The sequence below is a fragment of the Oncorhynchus nerka genome, linkage group LG28 (genome assembly GCF_034236695.1).
Source record: "Oncorhynchus nerka isolate Pitt River linkage group LG28, Oner_Uvic_2.0, whole genome shotgun sequence".
Taxonomy (NCBI): Eukaryota; Metazoa; Chordata; class Actinopteri; order Salmoniformes; family Salmonidae; genus Oncorhynchus; species Oncorhynchus nerka.
The window spans coordinates 18,710,562-18,733,123 of record NC_088423.1 but is presented as its reverse complement, the minus strand read 5'-3'; positions in this window follow the sequence as shown (position 1 = coordinate 18,733,123).

Genomic DNA, 22,562 nt, shown 5'->3' with positions numbered 1-22,562 from the left:
CTGATGCTGTTTTCTGTTATTTTCTTTTCATTACACAGAAAGTCAACCAAGTCTATTTTTTCTACATCCATTGTGAATGACAACAGTGTTCCTCTCAATGTGAGAAGTGCAGAGGTCTGCCGACCGTCCCGCCATAGATGGAGCACCATCTGTGCAAAAGCCCACCATTCGATCGTCAATATAGCCAAGCTATGCACTGAACATCCCTTATGCAGTTTCATGCTTGGGAATCGTGAGGCAGAACAATATGTCCTCGTGAATAGCACCCCACAAAAAGTATAGCGAACAAAAGTCAATGCATGGGCATCTCGGCCCTCACAGCTAACGTCCATTTGGAGAGCATAAGCTGGGGAGTTTTGAGTCGTTCAGTCAGAGCATAAATTCTTCGTTTAAAAAAAACTATTTTCTACATAATAGTGAAGACATCAAAACTTTAAAATAACACATATGGAATCATGTAGAAACCAAAAAAGTGTTAAAAAAAATCCAAATATATTTTACATTTGAGATTGTTCAAAGTTGCCACCCTTTGCCTTGATGACAGCTTTGCACAATCTTGGCATTCTCACAACCAGCTTCATGAGGTAGTCACCTGGAATGCATTTCAATTAACAGGTGTACCTTGTTAAAAGTTCATTTGCGGAATTTCTTTCCTCCTTAATGCATTTGAGCCAATCAGTTGTGTTGTGACAAGGTAGGGGTGGTATACAGAAGATAGCCCTATTTGGTAAAATACCAAGTCCATATTATGGCAAGAACAGCTCAAATAAGCAAAAAGAAACGACAGTCCATCATTACTTTAAGGCATGTGTGCTATGAAATGGACCCATCTGCATATTTCCATACATTTTAAGACCTTTTAGAATTCTGAAAAATCGTAGATGCCTCTTCAAGAACCCCACACGTAACTCAAAGGTTCTTTATCGGGCAAGAGTTCTCCAATGAACCTTAAGAGCTGAGGAAGAACCGTTTAAGAACCTTTTTTCAGTGTAGGACAGCACTTCCATGCCATTTGTTTTGGTTGAGATAAGAGCTTTGATGTCAGCTATAATCAGCTGGGTGTGTGTGCATTCATGCACCAATTGCATACTGTAAAGGCTACAGTATGTGATCATCAAAATGCACTTTGATAATAATAATGTACGTCAGGTTCTTACTGTTTTAAGTCTTGTCTTGAGTTTAATATACAACAAATGAAATGCAGACAAAACAATGAATTAGGTTCGATAAAACATGCACATTTGAAAGGGTGAAAACTTTTGAAGAAAGTTGTTTTTAAATGCAGTGGTTGTATAAGAACATCTGTTTGTGGAGAGGGGTTGTGAGCAGGACAGCACAACACTGGGAATTTCATTAACATCGAGGGCAAACTTTTCAGCGGAAGCGAATTGAGTAGTGTCTCCTGATTCCGTATTTGATGTAGACTTTCAATGCGATCTACAAGTTCTCAAATTTTGTGTGTCACACTGAAACAGGTAGCACAAGCAGGTACAGAGGAAAGGAGTTAGCGAGGCTGTCCACCAGTTGAGATTGTTTTGCAGGTGGATGACAAAGTGAATAACAGAAGAAAAACAAAATTATAAAAAGGCTGAACATGAACAGTTAATTTTTTTTCTCAACTTAACCTAATTGTCACATTGTCGTTAAGACCACTTCGTTAAAAACAACAGCCAAGGTCATTGTGGGTTAGCTAATTAACACAAGGGAGAGGAGTCACAAGGTAATGAACGGAGGCTCTTTGGCGGCACGCACCACAGTATGATCTGTAACCAACACACGCATGCACACTCACACGCATACATGCCATGCAGCTGCAGTAAGGTCAGACTAAGGGCACATAGCGAGTGCTGAACAAAAATAAGAAGCGCAATTAGAGAGATGACTCATCCTGCTCTCATTTCAAGTTAAATTACACCTCGTAAAACAGACTGTAAAACTTAAAAGTACTCATAATTGCCTCACAATTTATTGATTAGCTGTGTGTGTGTGTGTGTGTGTGTGTGTGTGTGTGTGTGTGTGTGTGTGTGTGTGTGTGTGTGTGTGTGTGTGTGTGTGTGTGTGTGTGTGTGTGTGTGTGTGTGTGTGTGTGTGTGTGTGTGTGTGTGTGTGTGTGTGTGTGTGTTGAAACACATTGGCAGGTAGCCTAGCGGTTAAGAGCATTGGGCCTGTTAACTGAAAGGTTGCTGGTTCAAATCCCAGAGCCGACTAGGTGAAAATTCTGTCAAGGCACTTAGCCGTAATTGCTCCTGTAAGTTATTCTGGAAAGGAGTATCTGTAAAATGATGATACATGTAAAATATTTGTCCAAGGCTTTCGACTCTGTCAATCACCATATTCTTATCGGCAGACTCAACAGCCGTGGTTTCTCAAATGACTGCCTCGCCTGGATCACCAACTGCTTCTCAGACAGAGTACAGTGTGTCAAATTGGAGGGCCTGCTGTCCGGACCTCTGGCAGTCTCTATGGGGGTACCACAGGGTTCAATTCTCAGGCCGACTCTTTTCTCTGTATATATCAACGATGTCGCTCTTACTGCTGGTGATTCCCTGATCCACCTCTATGTAGACGACACCATTCTGTATACATCTGGCCCTTCTTTGGACACTGTGTTAACTTCTTGCGTCGAGCCATCCCGGATCCGGTATCGTGACTACAGCCTCAAGCTCATTACCATAACGCAACATTAACTATTCATGAAAATCGCAAATGAAATGAAATTAATCTATTTGCTCTCAAGCTTAGCCTTTTGTTAACAACACTGTCATCTCAGATTTTCAAAATATGCTTCTCAACCATTGCAAAACAAGCATTTGTGTAACAGTATTGATAGCTAGCGTAGCATTTAGCATAGCATTTAGCGTTAGCATTCAGCAGGCAACATTTTCACAAAAACCAGAAAAGCAATTCAAATAAAATAATTGACCTTTGAAGAACATCGGATGTTTTCAATGAGGAGACTCTCAGATAGCAAATGTTCAGTTTTTCCTGAAAGATTATTTGTTTAGGACAAATCGCTCCGTTTTCTGCGTCACGTTTAGCTACGAAAAAAACCTGTATCCAGGATTGTGTAAATCTATCCGCAAGCTCATTAGCATAACACAACGTTAACTATTCATGAAAATCGCAAATGAAATGAAATGAATCTATTTGCTCTCAAGCTTAGCCTTTTGTTAAAACACTGTCATCTCAGATTTTCAAAATATGCTTTTGAACCATAGCTAAACAAGCATTTGTGTAACAGTATTGATAGCCTAGCATAAGATTATGCCTGGCTTTCAGCATGCAACATTTTCACAAAAACCAGAAAAGGATTCAAATAAAATAATTTACCTTTGAAGAACTTCAGATGTTTTCAATGAGGAGACTCTCAGTTAGATAGCAAATGTTCCGTTTTTACAAAAAATATTATTTGTGTTGACAAATCGTTCCGTTTTCTTCATCATTCTTCATCACGTTTGGGTAAGAAAAAAAAAGAAAATTAAGTCATTAAAACGTGAACTTTTTCCAAATTAACTCCATAATATCGACAGAAACATGACAAACCGATGTTTAGAATCAATCCTCAAGGTGTTTTTCACATATCTATCGACGATAAAATCCTTCGTGACAGTTGACTTTCTCTTCTGAAGAAATGGAACTCGCATGGACCTACAGATTACGCAATAATTTCGACACAGGACACCGGGCGGACACCAGGTAAATGTAGTCTCTTATGGTCAATCTTCCAATGACATGCCTACAAACACGTCACAATGCTGCAGACACCTTGGAGAAACGACACAAAGGGCAGGCTCTTTCCTGGCGCATTGACAGCCATATAAGGAGACATTGGAACACAGCGCCTTCAAAATCTGGGGCATTTCCAGTATGAAACTTCATCTTGGTTTCGCCTGTAGCATTAGTTCTGGGGCACTCACAGATAATATCTTTGCAGTTTTGGAAACGTCAGAGTTTTGTCTTTCCAAAGCTGTTAATTCCATGCATAGTCGAGCATCTTTTCGTGACAAAATATCTTGTATAAAACGGGAACGTTATTTATCCAAAAATTAAAAGAGCGCCCCCTATCTCGAAGAGGTTAACTAACCTCCAAATGAGCTTCAATGCCATACCACACTCCTTCCGTGGCCTCCAACTGCTCTTAAACACTAGTAAAACCAAATGCATGTTCTTCAACCGATCGCTGCCCGCACCCGCCTGCCCGACTAGCATCACTACACTGGACGGTTCTGACTTAGAATATGTGGACAACTACAAATACCTAGGTGTCTGGCTAGATTGTAAACTCTCCTTCCAGACTCGTATTAAACATCTCCAATCTAAAATTAAATCTAGAATCAGCTTCCTATTTCACAACAAAGCCTCCTTCACTCACGCCGCCAAACATACCCTCGTAAAACTGACTATCCTACCGATCCTCAACTTCAGCGATGTTATTTACAAAATAGCTTCCAATACTCTACTCAGCAAACTGGATGCAGCCTATCACAGTGCCATCCGTTTTGTCACCAAAGCCCCTTATACCACCCACCAATGCAACCTGTATGCTCTAGTCGGCTGGCTCTCGTTACATATTCGTCGCCAGACCCACTGGCTCCAGGTCATCTATAAGTCTATGCTAGGTAATGCTCCGCCTTATCTCAGCTCATGGGTCACAATAAAAACACCCACCCGTAGCACGCGCTCCAGCAGGTATATCTCACTGGTCATTCCCAAAGCCAACACCTCCTTTGGCCGCCTTTCCCTCCAGTTCTCTGCTGCCAATGACTGGAACAAATTGCAAAAATCGCTGAAGCTGGAGACTTATATTTCTCTCACTAACTTTAAGCATCAGCTATCTGAGCAGCTAACCGATCGCTGCAGCTGTACATAGCCCATCTGTAAATAGCCCACCCAATCTACCTACTTCATCCCCATATTGTTTTGATGTACTTTTCTGCTCTTTTGCACACCCGTATTTCTACTTGAAAGAGAGGTTGAACAGGCTGGTAATAGGGGTTGCGACAATGGCGGCGGATAGTTTCAGAAATAGAGGGTCCAGATTGTCAAGCCCAGCTGATTTGTACGGGTCCAGGTTTTGCAGCTCTTTCAGAACATCTGCTATCTGGATTTGGGTAAAGGAGAAGCTGGGGAGTCTTGGGCGAGTAGCTGCGGGGGGTGGGTGGGGGGGGGGTGGAGCTGTTGGCCGAGTTTGGAGTAGCAAGGAGGAAGGCATGGCAGGCCGTTGAGAAATGCTTGTTGAAGTTTTCAATTATCATGGATTTATCGGTGGTGACTGTGTTACCTAGCCTCAGTGCAGAGGGGAGCTGGGAGGAGGTGCTCTTGTTCGTTGACTATAGGAAAAGAAGGGCGGAACATCGATGGGGCTGAAGTGGAGCGGGTTGAGAGTTTCAAATTCCTTGGTGTCCACATCACCAACAAACTATCATGGTCCAAACACACCAATACACTTGTGAAGAGGGCATGACAACACCTTCTCCCCCTCAGCTGACTGAAAACATTTGGCATGGGTCCCCAGATCCTCAAAAACTTCTACAGCTGCACAATCGAGAGCATCCTGAAAGGTTGCATCATCGCCTGGTATTGCTCGCCATATGACCGTAAGGCGCTACAGAGGGTAGTGCGTGCGGCCCAGTACATCACTGGGGCCAAGCTTCCTGACATCCATGACCTATATACTAGGCGGAGGAAGGCCCAAAGAAGCGATACCGGAGCACAAAGTCTATGACTTAAAAGCTTCTACCCCCAAGCCATAAGACTGCTGAACAATTCCTCGAATTGCCACGTGGACTATTTACATTGGTGAATCAAATGTATAATGAGGCTGTAACGTATAAATGTGTGGAAAAAGTCAAGGTGTCTGAATACTTTCCGTAGGCACTGTACGTATTGAATTGCATGGCCTTTAAAGGCACATTGACAAGTGTCCCATAAATAAGGGCATCTGCTGTACCTATGTTATGTAGGAAAAAGTCAGTTATACATTTTTCTGTCCTGGTTAAAAACTAGTTGTCGTCCATTAGGCTTTGATTACATTTCCAATATCCTCACCCACATGGAAATTCTGAGTAATGTACATGCCCATTATTTGATGTCCCGACCGCATTCTGTCACCTATCAACACTTTTTAAACTTTTGGTGCCAGCGAGAAGGACATAAGAAAGTAGTCAAGAAGACTAGCTTGACTGACCCAGCAACCTCTTTACAGTCTATGGGCCCTGGTCAAAAGTTGTGCACCATATGGGGCATATGGTGCCATTTGGGATGCAGCCTTGGATTTCTGTTCTCGTGACATCTGAAACTCAGTACTACTACAGGCAGAGATGGGCAGTATTTCTGTTACATGTATTTCAAATATGTATATTCAATTACTTCTGAGTATATTGTAATTTGTATTTGATTTGATTTAGATTCATCAGGATCCCCATTGGCCAACGTTGTGTTGGTGGCAGGGAAGTCAGGGGCAGGAGAACAAACTTGGTATAAACGGAGTTGTTTAATGAGTGCTGACCAAACTCCAAAAACCAAAATATGCAAAAATAACAAAGTGGGTACAAAACCCGTCGCACACCAACACATACTAGCACAATCACATACAATAAAACAATCTCCGACAAGGACATGAGGGGAAATATAGGGTTAAATACACAACATGTAATTGATGGGACTGGAACCAGGTGTGAAGGAAGACAAGACAAAACCAATGGAAAATGAAAAATGGATCAGTGATGGCAAGAAGGTCGGTGACGTCGACTGCCGGACACCACCCAAACAAGGAGAGGGACCAACTTTGGGGGAAGTCGTGACAAACGTCAATGGTGAGAGCTAGTCTTACTGGGGTCCGACACATAACGAAAAAGACAATACAAACAAAATACTTTACAATTGACATACATTTAATAACATGAACACGTGTGTGTGTGTGTGTGTGTGTGTGTGTGTGTGTGTGTGTGTGTGTGTGTGTGTGTGTGTGTGTGTGTGTGTGTGTGTGTGTGTGTGTGTGTGTGTGTGTGTCTACCCGTTACACATTCATGTTAGTACACTGTCATGAAGTTGGCCTGGGGGGATAGGTTTATGACAGTCATAAATACCTCTTTCCCCCTTTTCCTCTCTCTACCCTACTGATGTTACATTTGCAAACCCATTTGGTTAACATAGAGATTCTGGGAACATCAGAAGGTGGGGGGAAATGAACTATATTCTGGTAATCCGACCAATTGAACATATGCGGTGGTACTTGTATGCGGTGGTAATGTATATGATGTACAAAAATGAGACTCGTCAATGAGACATTCTCGTCAATGATAAGGTGACATAAACTCTACAGTGGAAAGTCAACACATCAGAGTTATCAGATTCACATGGAATTGTTGTTCAATTTAAATGTTTGAATATGAAATTATTCGTGATGGGATGAAATGTGATTTTAGCTTCTAAAATGTGAGATTTGGTTTTTTTAAAGGTAGGGCTCTGCTCAATCAGTGGCCCGCCCCTGTGAAGGGACATGGGCTATAAAACTTTTCAAACACGCCCTCCTCTCCCTTCCTATATAAAGCCTTGACGACAATATAACCTCCTGTTCCGAGGATGTGAGGACCACGGTCCGATGTCAGAATGGTTCAGATAATAACTACAGAACGAAGCCAACATCAGCATGAGCTTTGGTTGCGAATGGTATGAACTTTGAACTCTTATTCACTACAGAAGTGATACCTCCTAGCCATTGAGTTAGCAACTGCAGCTGCAAACGCAAGTTAGGAAGGAACAAACAGAGTATTCCATCTACCACACAACGACGTTACTACAACGTATCTAATTGACCTCCAGAGACATTCTTCGAAGGACTCGGTTTGGCAACACGACCTCCCATCTACCACCAACCTACTGAAGCGTAGCTCAGAGTAAATATTTATTGCATTTTCCTTTTCCAAATGGGCGGTAATTTAGAATGCATAAGATTCTGTATTTACGATAGCACAGCTTCGCCCTTTGTTCCTCAGTCTTTCTGCTCTTTCACTCAAACCCAGCCCTTTTCTTTTGTGTAACCAGCTGTCATATCTGTTCCGCCCGCTAGGGATGTTTTCCTTCATGACGTAATTTGTAATCAAGTTATGATTTAATTATGTGTATGTGTAATTCTGTGTGATTAGTTAGGTATTTAGTAAATAAATAATTCAACCCCATTTTGTATTGCTGATTCAACTTGTTAGCCAGGGTTCGTGCAGATAACCAAGAATTTACAACTTTCAGATGAGACTGAATTAAGATGACGATTAATATTGACTGCTATTGATATAAAATATTACTGGGTCTTTAAGATAGCACAGCTTCGCCCTTTGTTCCTCAGTCTTTCTGCTCTTTCACTCAAACCCAGCCCTTTTCTTTTGTGTAACCAGCTGTCATATCTGTTCCGCCTGCTAGGGATGTTTTCCTTCATGACGTAATTTGTAATCAAGTTATGATTTAATTATGTGTATGTGTAATTCTGTGTGATTAGTTAGGTATTTAGTAAATAAATAATTCAACCCCATTTTGTATTGCTGATTCAACTTGTTAGCCAGGGTTCGTGCAGATAACCAAGAATTTACAACTTTCAGATGAGACTGAATTAAGATGACGATTAATATTGACTGCTATTGATATAAAATATTACTAGGTCTTTAAGAGTTTATTCGGAAGATAACAGCTCTATAAATATAGAGCCTTTGCTGAACTACACTCCAATGTATTTTGTAAAAGTATACTTTCGAGAGCGGTCATTTCCATTTTTAAAATACAAAACACTTTTCTGTACCAACCATTTTGTGGACCCCTTACATCCTGCATTGGTATCAGCAGTCTGATGGTACTATGGTGTGATGAGAGTGTCTGCTAAATAAACTAAATATAAATGTATATATACTAACAACTGCAAAGCATATTCTAACCAAGGCCTATAATAATACCCAGTGTGCTTTGCAGATCATTTTGGTATGTTCATTTTCACATACATTTATATTTTGGTCATGTAGCAGACACTCTTATCCAGAGTGACTTACAGTCATTCATTTAACTAAGGTAGATAAACAACAACATATCACAATCATAACAAGTACTGTAACAAATAACAATTTACTGAGAATGTTGTTGCTGTTCTGGTCGACTACTTGTAAATATATTTCTGTATTTGATTATGATAACTGTTTTTTGTGTTCAGATAACATGTAGATTGAATAGATGTAATCAGTTACTCCCAAACCAGCTAGTAAGTGTTGTTCTATTCATCATGGTTATATCACAAACTCGTCTCTTGTGGTGATTGTTAGATCTCAAGTAACTTTCCTCTTTACAGCCCATAAAATCAATGGACATATTTTCAGAACAGGTTAACAGAATAATATTGATGCAATCATCCACACATTTACCACAACCTTGAGCACAGCAGAATTTAGTAATTAAGTCTGTCATTTCTTTAGCAATTTGCTCACAGCTTGAAACACTAGTCAATTATTCAAGACTGTCAACAGTATTTCCTGAATATCGACTTTGTACCATTAGGTTTTCTTGCGACTATGAATAAAAACAATCTAAAAGTTATTTGTTGTATTTTAAAGTTAGCTAACCATAAAAAAAATTGTGTGACATTCTGTCACTTCTTGAAAAGGCGCCTCAATACTCGACAGACAGCACTGTTGATTGCTTTCCCACCTCTCACGGGAGAGGACCCAAATTACCTTTAATCTCCCGGCGCGCCACTCAAAACAAGGACAAGTGTTCAAGTGGGCATGCTCTTGTCATCATTTTCATTTCAAGATTTGTTCTCTATTCTCTCTGTTTCAGCACCAAACAGTGAATACAAAGGACATGGTTCATGTGAATGTATTATTTTTGTCGTTTGACAAGAACCTCTTACACCTTTTCTCCCTTCAAAAGATCCAAAAACACAGGTTAAATCGCAAAAATTAACAAATACTCCTCCTCAATCAAGCAGGACCTTTGAATCTAACAAACTACCAGGGATGTTTAGTTATGTTGTTTGACAATAAAAACACATTGTAATGCTAATTATCTTTGTTGAACGAAGATCTTCATTGGCCGTCTGCTGCCTAATGGCAGTAGCCCACAGCTAACCTGACTGGCCTATACCCCATCCCTTTCTATTACACACTCATGACATACTACCATCAGTAAGGTCAAGTGACACTCAAACTGGTTTCAGTTTAGTTACATTCCGGCTTTAGACTATGGTGATATCATCTACTGGAAAGCACCAATTTGTAAGTCGCTCTGGATAAGAGCGTCTGCTAAATGACTTAAATGTAAATGTAAATGATATCAGGAATGGGCAACTTTGATTGGGGTGCGGGCCACAAAAAATATGACCTCATCATGAGGGGCAGCAGTGGCTCGTGGGTTTGCGTACCCCCCAACACACACACACATTGCGAGCAAAACATTTTAGTGGCCCCCCTCTTGACAACGGAGATAAATATTTTACATTTTAGAGTTCATTTCATGCAATTCTACACATTTTCCCATGGGGTGGAGAGAAATGTTTGCTGCTTTTAATAGGACATCGGAGTGAGACTAACAAACTAAATCAACGGGGGCCCCGTGGCCGGTAATTCCAACATGATAACACGTTTAAATACTGTAGCTGGCTGCTAAACTAACTTAGCAATCTAAAAATGTTTAGCTGACATGGGCTGATTGACTGATTATCAGTGACTGACCTAACAAGAGAAAACGTGCTGATGCACAACCACATTTTGAAACTATACCATGTATGTTGAGACTCCGACTGGGTTAAAAAAAAGATATAATGTTTTAAAATGTTTCATTGATCCGAGTTCCTTCAAAAGGGGTGCCCACAGTTGCCCTGATCGATATGAATGCAGCTGCCACTGTATTGAAGCTATTGGACACAGTTTATCATAGTGCACTAGGCTTTATTACGGGCGATAGGTTCAGTACACATCACTGCATTCTGTATCAGAAAGTAGGCTGGCCCTCTCTTAAGTCTCGTAGATCAATATATTTTCTCTTTTTGTATATAAAGGCCTCTTGTGCAAACTTCTGACATTACTTTTTGTTAAATTACAGACATGATCACAGGGATGACTAACTCTGGAGATCTCAGCCACCCGAGCCTGTTCACCCCGTTACCAGGCGGAGTCAGTACCGGTGCCTCAAAGTTGGGACCAAGAGACTGAGAAACAGCTTCTATCTCCAGGCCATCGGACTGTAAAACAGTCACCATTAGCCGGGTTCCACCGAGTACCCTGCCCAGAACCTTAGTCACTGTTCTAGCCAGCTATCACCCGGTACTCTACCCTAAACCTTAGAGACTACTGCCATATGTACATAAAGTCATTGAACACAGGTCACTTTAATAATGTTTACGTACTGTTTTACCCACTTTTTATGTATATACTATATTCTAGTAATGGCTCATCCAATATACAGTAACTACTGCTGTAAAAACCTTGTCCATACTGTCTTTACACACCATTATATGTAGCTACAGGGCATTCGGAAAGTATTTAGACCCCTTGACTTTTTCCACATTTTGTTACATCACCTTCAAGAATCTAAAATATAACACATTTTGATTTGTTTAACACTTTCTTGGTTACTACATGATTCCATATGTGTTATTTCATAGTTTTGATGTCTTCACTATTATTCTACAATTTAAAATTGTTAAAAAATACATAGTAAACCCTTGAATGAGTAGGTGTATCCAAACATTTGACTGGTACTGTATATTTATATTCTCTGACATTGCTCGTTCTGATTGTTTTTCACAATTTTGTATTATTTGTTTTGGATTATGTGTGTATTGTCAGACACACACACACACACACACACACACACACACACACACACACACACACACACACACATAATTTGCTAACATACTGTATATAATACGCACACACATTCATACTGACTCTACACACACGCACATACATACAGTTGAAGTCAGAAGCTTATATACACTTAGGTTGGAGTCAGTAAAACTAGTTTTTCAACCACTCCACAAATTTCTTGTGAACAAACTATAGTTTTGGCAAGTCGGTTAGGGCATCTACTTTGTGCATGACAAGTCATTTTTTCAATAATTGTTTACAGACAGATTATTTCACTTATAATTTACTGTATCACAATTCCAGTGGGTCAGATGTTTACATACGTTAAGTTCACTGTGCCTTTAAACAGCTTGGAAAATTCTTGGAAAGCTTGGAAAATTCCAGAAAATGATGTCATGGATTTAGAAGCTTCAGATAGGCTAATTGACATAATTTGAGTCAATTGGAGGTGTAACAGTTTATGTATTTCAAGGCCTACCTTCAAACTCAGTGCCTCTTTGCTTTGGAAAATCAAATGAAATCAGCCAAGACCTCAGAAAAATATTGTAGACCCCCACAAGTCTGGTTCATCCTTGGGAGCAATTTCCAAACGCCTGAAGGTACCACGTTCATCTGTACAAACAATAGTACGCAAGTATAAACACCATGGGACCATGCAGCCATCAGGCTAGAGGCAGGGTAGCCAACTGGTTAGAGTGTTGGACTAGTAACCGGAAGGTTGCAAGTTCAAACCCCCGAGCTGACAACGTACAAATCTGTCATTCTGCCCCTGAACAGGCAGTTAACCCACTGTTCCTAGGCAGTCATTGAAAATAAGAATTTTTTCTTAACTGACTTACCTAGTTAAATAAAGGTCAAATACATTTTTACAAATACCACTAAGGAAGAAGACGTGTTGTTTCCTAGAGATGAATGTACTTTGGTGAAATAATGTGCAAATCAATCCCAGAACAACAGCGAAGGACCTTGTGAAGATGCTGGAGGAGACAGGTACAAAATAGTCTATCCACCTTAAAGCGAGTCCTATATCGACATAACCTGAAAGGCCGCTCAGCAAGGAAGAAAACCACAGACAACGGTTTGCAACTGCACATGGGGACAAAGATCATACTTTTTGGAGAAATGTCCTCTGGTCTGATGAAACAAAAATAGAACTGTTCGTTCATAATGACCATCGTTATGTTTGGAGGAAAAAGGGGGATGCTTGCAAGCCGAAGAACACCATCCCAACCATGAAGCACGGGGGTGGCAACATCATGTTGTGGGGGTGCTTCGCTGCAGGATGGACTGGTGCACTTCACAAAATAGAAGGTCATCATGAGGTAGATCAATTATGTGGATATATTGAAGCAACGTCTCAAGACATCAGTCAGGAAGTTAAAGCTTGGTCGCAAATGGGTCTTACAAATGGACAATGACCACAAGCATACTTCTGAAGTTGTGGCAAAATGGCTTAAAACCAGTTAAGGATAGGCAGAATACTGCCCCCTTTGGAGGAATTGCGTGCCCATAGTAAACTGAATAAAAATCTGTCCAAAATTGCTAATATATGCATATAATAATTATTATTGGATAGAAAACACTCTAAAGCTTCTAAAACCGTTTGAATTATGTCTGTAAGTATAGCAGAACTCACAAGGCAGGCAATCTCCCAAACTATTTTTGGGAGCCTCAAACTTGGGGCAACTTTGACGTCATCGCCCCCACCCTTCCCAACCAGCTATGGATCTGGAGACACTTTCTATGTCTTCCACTAGATGTCCTCATTCAGTACAGCATTTAATTGTGCATTTAATTGTCCCGCGTGTTTTGAGCCTTTGGTAGGCAAAAGACTGAGTGTCGCGAGAAAATTCAAGGTTACGAGAGCGCGCTTTTTGGAGACACATTCCTTTGTTCCAGATCGCCTGCCAAGAAGCACATTCGTCCGAGAGATTCGATAATAGTTTTGTACGTTTAGAACATCCTAAAGCTTGATTCTGCACTTAGTTTGACCAGTTTAGTCGACATATAATATGTAATTTTGAAGTTTTGATGCGCAACTGTTCGTGACCAGAAGTAATTTTTGGTAGTATTTCAGCTGGAACTTGCAGCATATGCTAATACAAAGACACACGAATTGAAACCAAACAATGTTTTGGGTAAGTATGACTTTTTCCACTACATTATGATCGAAGACCATCAAAGGTAAGGGAATATTTATGTTGTAATTTTGTGTTTCTGTTGACTCCAACATAGCGGAGAAATATTGCTTATGTCTGAGCGCCGTCTCAGATTATTGAAAAATGAACGATTTCTGTAACGTTAAAAATAAATGTGACAAAGCGATTGCATTAAGAAGCAGTGTATCTTTCTAACTATATGTAGAACATGTATATTTAGTCAAAGTTTATGATGTGTATTGCTGTTATCTGGCGTTATCTGGCGGAGTTATATATAATTTCTCCAGACATTTTTTTTGCATTTTCTGAACATGGCGTCAATGTAAACGGTGATTTATGGATATAAATGGCATATTATTGAAAAAAACATAAATGTACTGTGTAACATGTCCTATTACTGTCATCTGATGAAGATTTTCAAAAGGTTAGTGAATTATTTTTCTTTTAATCCTGCGTTTGTGATTGCATCTTTTGTTCGACAAAATGGCTATATATTGGCTGTGTCTTTGGTGGTGGTTTGACATAAATATGTGCTATGTTTTCGCCGTAAAACATTGTAGAAATCTGACTCGCTGGGTAGATGAACAAGGTGTTTATCTTTCATTTGAGCTATTGGACTGTGTGGAGGTTAAATATTTCTAAGAATATTTTTGCATTCTGTGCGCCATCTTTTGAGTTGAGCGTGGGAGGGGTGCCCTTGGGGAACGTGGTAGCGTGAACAAGTTAAGGACAACAAAGTCAAGTTATTGGAGTGGCCATCACAAAGACCTGACATCAATCCTATAGAAAATCTGTGGGCAGGCCTCCCGGGTGGCGCAGTGGTCTAGGGCTCTGTCGCAGCCGGGTGCGACCGGGAGGTCCATGGGGCCGGTAGGTGTTTGGCCTGTAGGGATATCCTTGTCTTATCGCGCATTAGCGACTCCTGTGGTGTGCCGGTCGCAGTGCACGCTAACCAGGTCGCCAGGTACACTTTGTTTCCATCCAACACATTGGTGCGGCTGGCTTCCGGGTTGGATGCGTGCTGTGTTAAAGAAGCAGTGCGGCTTGGTTGGGCTGTGTTTCGGAGGACGCATGGCTTTCAATCTTTGTCTCTCCCGAGCCCGTACGGGAGTTGCAGCGATGACCCTGAGACTGACTACCGGCCGTCCTGTACCTTTGCCCCACCTCTGGATTGTTGACCTCAGTCTACCATGACCCTGAGCCTGCCTGCCATCTGGTACCATTGCCCCACCTCTGGTTTACTGACCCCTGCCTGCCTTGTCTATTGCCTGCCCCTGTTGGAATATTAAACCATTGTCACTTCAACGTTTCTGCATCTGGGTCTTACCTTGATTCCTGATAGTATGAACTGGCCATGACTGACCTGGCAGACCCGGGCCAGCTGCACAACGACATCTCCACCGAGGGAGCCACCATCGGTAGCCGCGAGGAATTGCTTCGTGGCCTTGTGGAGGGGGTCCAAACGTTAGCTAAATGCCATGAATGGGCATTGGACAGTTTGCTGGAGTAATTCCACTTGTTGTCTGGGAGGCTGCCTACCACAGTGATAACCCCACAGCTCCTCAGCGACTAACCTGCTAGCAGCGCCGTCTCATCGGTCACTCCACCTTCTCGGGAGCCCCGCTTACCTCCTCCGGAATGCTTCAATGGAGAGCCGAGCACCTGTCGGGCGTTCCTAGCTCAGTGTGCCCTCGTCTTCGAGCTTCAGCTCTCCTCCTCCCCCCGGATCGCTCCAAGATGGCCTTCCTCATCACACTGATGTCCACGGAGGGCTTACACCTGCGCTACTACTGTGTGGTAGCATCAGCCGGCCATATGAGCTAGTCTGGAGGGGTTCCTGGGAGAAGTGAGGAAGGTTTTTGATGCCCGTTCTCTGGGCGAGAGGCTGCCCGTAAGCTAATCCAGCATTGGGCAGGAGACCCGCTGTGTAGCTGATTATGCGGTGGATTTCCGCACGTTGGCAGTGGAGAGTGCTTGGAATCAAGAGGCACTGTTCAATATGTTTCTGCACAGCGTCTCGGGGGAGGTCAAAGATGAGCTTACCTATGGAGCTCGATTCCCTCATCGCTTTGACCATCAGTATTGATGGGCAATTACAGGAACGACAGAGGGAGAGGAGATTGGATTTCACTTATACGCCCAGGGATCCCACCTTGCCTCCGAGTCATCCCGGAAGCTCCAGACGGTCTCGTTGCCGAGAGAACCCGAAACCTCCCGACCTGCCCCGAGGGCTGCTGAAGATGACCGAGTCAACGCTTCTTGAGCATATGCCACTAGGAAGAGCTGGGCTGTCGCCAGCGGAACGGCAGTACAGGATCGACACAAAGAGTTGTCTGTGACTCTTGGTCATTTCGTGTCCTCTTGTCCTTAAAAAAAAACAGGCTCACTAGTAGGAACGAGTACTCTGGTGGTCCATATGCAGAACGTTCCTGCTTCATGCCATTCTGCTTTGGGGAGACCAGTCCAAATCTCTCTGGGTTCTTATTGACTCTGTGGCCGATAAGAGCTTTTTGGACACTACCCTGGTGTCCGAGCTGAACATTCCCAGTCAGTCCCTCTCCATTCCCGTTAGAGCACTGGACGTGCGCTCTATAGGCGGAGTCACCCACAACACCACTCCCATCAACCTACGTGTGTCCGGGAATCAAAGCGAGGCTATCCAGGTCCTGCTCATCAAGTCCCTTCAAATTCTTATGGTATTTGGATCCTCATCCATCCTTCTTCTTCTCCCGCCGGCGCAGGGTTCTTCTTTGTGGAGAAGAAGGACAAGACCCTGCACCCGTGTATCGACTACCGGGATCTCAACGACATAACAGTGAAGAACCGCTACCACTCATCTCCTCGGCCTTCGAGCCGCTCCAGGGGGCCACCGTGTTTTCCCATCCACGGAATGTCTACCACCTGGTGCAGGTATGGGATTTGGACGAGTGGAAGACCGCCTTTCTACATGGCCAGCGGTCACTATGAGTATCTGGTCATGCCATTTGGCCTTATCAATGCCCCTGCTGTGTTCCAGCCTCATGTCAATTATGTTTTCCATGACATGTTGAACTGGTTCGTCTTTGTCTACCTAGATGACATCCTTGTCTTCTCTTGTTCCACCCAAGAACATGTGCTCCATGTCCAACAGGTTCTCCAACACCTCCTGGAGAACCAGCTGTTTATAAAAGTAGAGAAGTGCGAGTTCCATCGTTCCACCATCCCTTTTCTGGGTTTCATCATGGCCGCAGGGAGTGTGCAAATGGACCCGGGAAGGTGAGAGCGGTGGTGGATTGACCCCAGCCTACTTGCAGGGTGCAGCTGCAATGCTTCCTGGGGTTTGCCAACTTCTATCGCCACTTTATCTGGGGCTACAGCACCCTGGCTTCCCCCCTGTCCGCACTCACCTCACCCACAGTTCCATTCACATGGTCTACAGCTGCTTACCGGGCGTTCCGGGCTCCCGTCTTGGTTAATCAGGACCCTTCCCGTCAGTTCGTGGTGGAGGCCGAAGCTTCTGATGTTGGAGTGGGGGCGGTCCTTGTCTCAGCGTTCTACCCTGGACCTCAAAGTACATCCCTGTACATTATTCTCCCACCGCCTCAATGCTATGGAAAAGAACTATGATGTGGGGAATCGTGAGCTTCTCGAGATGAAGATGGCGTTGGAGGAATGGAGACACTGGCTGGAGGGGGCAGAACACCCATTCATTCATTGTGTGGACCGACTACAAGAAACTGGAGTATCTCAAAACCGCCAAGTGCCTCAACTCCAGGCAAGCCAGATAGGCCCTGCTGTTCACACGGTTAAACCTCTCCCTCTCATACCAGCTTGGATCCAAGAATGTCAAGCCGGATGCAGTGTCCCGCCACTATAGTTCCATGGGTACCACCCCAGAGCCCGAGACCATCCTTCCCAACTCGTGCCGGGTGACGGCACTCAACTTGGGTAAAGGGAAACAGGTTCGGGAGGCGTAGCGATCCCAATCAAACCCTGGGGGGGCCCTGATAATTGGGATATTTGTTCCTGACGCTGTCCACTCTGCGGTCCTGGAGTGGGCCCATTCCTCCAGGCTTGCCTGCCACACAGGCTTCCGTAGGACCCTTCATGCAACAATGCTTTTGGTGGCCTACGATGGTTCTGGATGTCGCCGCGTTTGTCTCCACCTGCACAGTCTGTGCTCAGAATAAGACTCCTCGGCAAGCTCTGGCTGGTCTTCTGCAACCACTGCCTGTCCTCCACCGTCCCTGGTCCCACATATCCCTGGATTTCGTCACAGATCTCCCCCGTCTGAGGGCAACACTGCCATCCTGACTGTCGTCGACCGGTTTTCCAAGGCCGCCCCAAACTACCCTCGGCCAAGGAGACGGAGCAGCTCATGATGCAACACGTCTTCCGGATCCATGGACTGCCAGTGGACATTGTCTCTGACCGGGGGCCTCAGTTCTCATCCCGGTTCTGGAAGGCATTCTGCACCCTCATTGGGTCGTTGGCCAGCCTGTCCTCTGGGTTCCATCACTAGTCCAATGGCCAGTCGGAGCGAGCCAACCAGGATCATGAGGCTACTCTGCACTGCCTGGTCTCTGCCAACCCCACTTCCAGGAGCCAGCAGCTGGTGTGGGTCGAGTACGCAACACCCTTCCATGCAACACCCTTCCCTGCTCTGCCACGGGCTTCTCTCAGTTTGAGTGTTCCCTGGGGTATCAGCCCAGGTATCAGCCCAGACAAGCGTATTGCCATCGGACCCCGGCTCCCCGGTTTTGTCTAGGGCAGAAGGTATGGCTATCCAGGATCTGCCCCTGGGTGGAATCCTGCATATTCTCCCCCAGGTTTATCAGCCCATTTCCCATCTCCAAGATTATTTGCCCCTCTGCTGTTTGTCTTCTGTTGCACCGTACCCTTCGTATACATCCCACCTTTCATGTGTCCAGAGTCAAACCTATGTCTCACATCCTGTTGTCTCTTGTTTTCATGAGACAAAGGGTGTCGCTCATATTCCCCATTATCCCCTGTATATTTATACCTGTGTTCTCTGTTTGTCCGTTGCCAGTTCATCTTGTTTGTCAAGTCAACCAGCATTTTTGTTCTCAGCTCCTGCTTTTCCCAGTCTCTCCTGACCCTGAGCCTGCCTGCCATCCTGTACCTTTGCCCCATCTCTGGATTGTTGACCTCTACCTACCCTGAGCCTGCCTGCAGTCCGGTACTGTTGCCCCACCTCTGGTTTACAGACCCCTGCCTGCCTTGACCTGGCTATTGCCTGCCCCTGTTGGAAAATTAAACCATTGTCAATTCGACATGTCTGCATCTGGGTCTTACCTTGATTCCTGATAGCTACTGACTCTGTACATAGCTACTGACCCTGGAACTGACCCTGTCTATAGCTCCTGACCCTGGAACAGATCCTGTATATAGCTTCTGACCTTGGAACTGACCCTGTATATAGCTACTGTCACACCCTGATCTGTTTCACCTGTCCTTGTGATTGTCTCCATCCCCCCCAGTTGTCGCCCATCTTCCCCATTATCCCCTGTGTATTTATACCTGTGTTCTCTGTTTGTCCTTTGCCTGTTTGTCAAGTAAACCAGCATTTTTGTTCTCAGCTCCTGCTTTCCCCAGTCTCTCTTTTTCTCACCCTCCTGGTTTTGAACCTTGCCTGTCCTGACCCTGAGCCTGCCTGCCTGACCACTCTGCCTGCCCCTGCCCCTGAGCCTGCCTGCCGTCCTGTACCTTTGCCTCACCTCTGGATTGTTGACCTCTGCCTACCCTGAGCCTGCCTGCCATCCGGTACTGTTGCCCCACCTCTGGTTTACTGACCCATGCCTGCCTTGACCTGCCTATTGCCTGACCCTGTTGGAATATTAAACCATTGTCAATTGGACATGTCTGCATCTGGGTCTTACCTTGATTCCTGATAGCTACTGACCCTGGAACTGACTCTACATAGCTACTGACCCTGGAACTGACCCTGTATATAGCTACTGACCCTATATATAGCTACTGACCCAGGAACTGACTCTGTATATAGCTACTGATACTGGAACTGACCCTGTATATAGCTACTGATCCTGGAATAGGCCCTGTATATAGCTACTGACCCTGGAACTGCCCCTGTATATACCGTAGCTAGTGACCCTTGAACTGACCCTGTATATAACTTACATACTTTCTCGTGTTCTTATTTTTATATATATATATATATATATATATATATATATATATATATATATATATATATATTTTCTCTTTATTTTACAGTATAATACTTTTACAACTGATATTGATTACTGCATTGTTGGGAAATAGCTTGCAAGAAAGGCATTTCACTGTACTTGTGCATGTGACAATAAAACTTTTAGTTGAAAAGTTGAACGTATATCAGTACCATTTTAGTGTAGCCCTGCAGCAGTTGGCATACTAGACATTCCATATGTCAGGTCACATTAAGAGGATTAGTGATGGTGTATTCTATAGGTGGTCTCTAAATTAAGACGTCAGTCTCAGAGTTCAAATGACAAGCATTACAAACAGTGCCTTTAGAAAGTATTCAGACCCCTTGACTTTTTCCATATTTGGTTACGTTAAAACCTTAACCTAAAATTGATTAAATAAATAAAAACATCAGAAATCTACAAACAATATCCCATAATGACAACGTGAAAACAGGTTTTTAGAAATACCTTATTTACCTAAGTATTCAGACCCTTTGCTATGAGACTCGAAATTGAGCTCATCGTGCATCCTGTTGCCATTGATCATCCTTGAGATGTTTCTACAACTTGATTGGAGTCCACCTGTGGTACATTCAATTGATTGGACATGATTTGGAAATGCACACACCTGTCTATATAAGGTCCCAGAGTTGACAGTGCATGTCAGAGTAAAAACCAAGCCATGAGGTCGAAGGAATTCTCCGTAGAGTGCCGAGACAGCTCGTTACACACACATAATCAAACATGTTTTTTCTTGTGTAGATGTATAATTATAATTAGTATGCTTTGTTTAACTGATTAAACAAACTTTTTTCTACTTACAGTGCACTCCAAAAGTATTGGGACACTGCCACATTTTTTGTTGTTTTGGTTCTGTACTCCAGCACTTTGAATTTGAAATCATACAATTAGATTCCGGTTAAAGTGCAGACTTTGCAGCTTTAATTTGAGGGTATTTTTTATCCATATTATGTGAACCGTTTAGATATTACAGAATTCTTTGGACATAATCCCCCCATTTTAGGGGACCAAAAGTATTGTAAGTATTCACTTACATTTGTATTAAAGTAGTCAAAAGTTTAGTATTTGGTCCCATATTCCTAGCACGTAATGTTAACATCAAGCTTGTGACTCTACAAGCTTGTTAGTTGCATTTGCTATTTGTTTTGGTTGTGTTTCAGATGATTTTGTGCCCAATATAAATGAATGTTAAATGATGAATTGTGTCATTATGGTGTGATGATGAGTGAGAAAGTTACAGACTCACAAATGTCATAGCCCCAAGACATGCTAACCTCTAACCATTACAATAATCATGGTAGCAGCCACATTAATATAGACGTGTATAGAAACATTATATTCTTACTTACAATAAAAGTGAATTGCAAATGACACAATACATGATTTACCATTCATTTCTATTTAGTCTGCACTTTAACCTCATAGTCATTGTATCATTTCAAATACAAAGTGCTGGAGTACAAAGTCAAAACAACATACAATGTGTCACTGTCCAAATAATTTTGGAGCTCACAGTATACTGTATTTGTATGTTGGTTTTTATTGTGTGATTTTCATATACACTGTAAGCCATTTTGGGCTTCCAACCTCATCTGCACACTGTTTAACTTTAAAACAAATCTGTACTCTTTTGTCTTTCACTTGTTTTCTTTGGTGCGAATAAATAAATAAAACACATTAAATTAGCTCTGGCTCATGTGTTTTGGCAGGGCATATCCACCCTGTGATGTTAAAGCCCAGAAGACAGGCTGGAAAATGACTGCAACTGAAGGAGTTAAGTTCCGCAGCAAAGGCCCGGCTCTGGGAAATATACCCAATCAAATCTTATTTGCAGTACCACACTGCATGGCTGTATGACTATACAGTAGCTGTAGCAGCTAGAAACAGCCGTTTTCACCTGTCATACTCATTACTCTTATCTGTCTGTAGCATCAGATCCACAACACATCAATAAATGTTGGGGAAGATGGGATTCCTACCAATGTAATGAAATACTGTGGATGGTGTAAAATGCATTATGTTGATGATGGTAGGGTACAAAGTCATGGTTAGGATTAATGCTCTGTCTGGTCAAATGACCATTATATTTACTATATAATTGGATTAGAGCGTAACTTAAAAACAGGGTGCTAAAGTAATGACAGTATAAACCAAATTATATGTAATGTGATATTGTATAATTATTGATTGTACCAATTTTCACATTAGTTTAAAATGGGTGTGTTAATGCAAGAGAGAGAGAGCAAGAGAGGGAGAGAGAGACAGAGAGAAAGAGCACCTCTTGGGTGGTCTACCATTCCTGTCGCTGAGTTAGTCTTCATCATGCATTCCCTACTTTTGTCTGA